Raw genomic sequence first — 662 nt, 5'->3', positions numbered from 1 at the left:
CATGGGAGCTGGCTCGGAGCTCGTCTGCCTGGCTGTGTGTTTCCTGGACGGGGCCGCCTGTGGAGCTGCTTGCCAGTTTCCTTTTGTATCTATGCCTCTATTTCTATGTCTGCTTCTGTCTCCTTGAACCCCAGTCGGCATCAGCAGATGGCCGCTCACACTGAGCCTGGTTCTGCTGGAGGTTTCTTCCTGTTAAAAGGGAGTCTTTCCTCTCCACTGTCCTTACAAGCATGCTTAGTGTGAAGGATTGCTGAAGAGTCTATGAGTCAATGCAATCAGCTGTTTTTTCTTAGATAGAAAACTTTCAACCAATCTCACTGAATGATCTGGTTGATCTGGATCTATAAAGTGACCTGAGATGACATGATGTGAGTTGGTTCTATAGAAATAAACTGAATAGAACTGAGCCATTTGGTTGATTTTAGGACTTTCTGTTGATTAGTCAAGGTCTTTGAAACTAAACTAACTCATCCAAGTTTTTAATCGTAAAGATACTTTTCTACAGCCTGCAGTATAGATCGGAGCACGGCTATAGATCGGAGTCCGGCTATAGATCGCAGCACGGCTATAGACCGGAGCACAGCTATAGATTGAAGCCCGGCTATAGATCGGAATCCGGCTAAAGATCGGAGTACAGCTATAGATCGGAGCACGGCTTTAGA

This window comes from Cyprinodon variegatus, unplaced genomic scaffold (assembly GCF_000732505.1).
Source record: "Cyprinodon variegatus isolate N-32 unplaced genomic scaffold, C_variegatus-1.0 Scaffold1399, whole genome shotgun sequence".
Lineage (NCBI taxonomy): Eukaryota > Metazoa > Chordata > Actinopteri > Cyprinodontiformes > Cyprinodontidae > Cyprinodon > Cyprinodon variegatus.
This window is presented reverse-complemented; position numbering follows the sequence as displayed.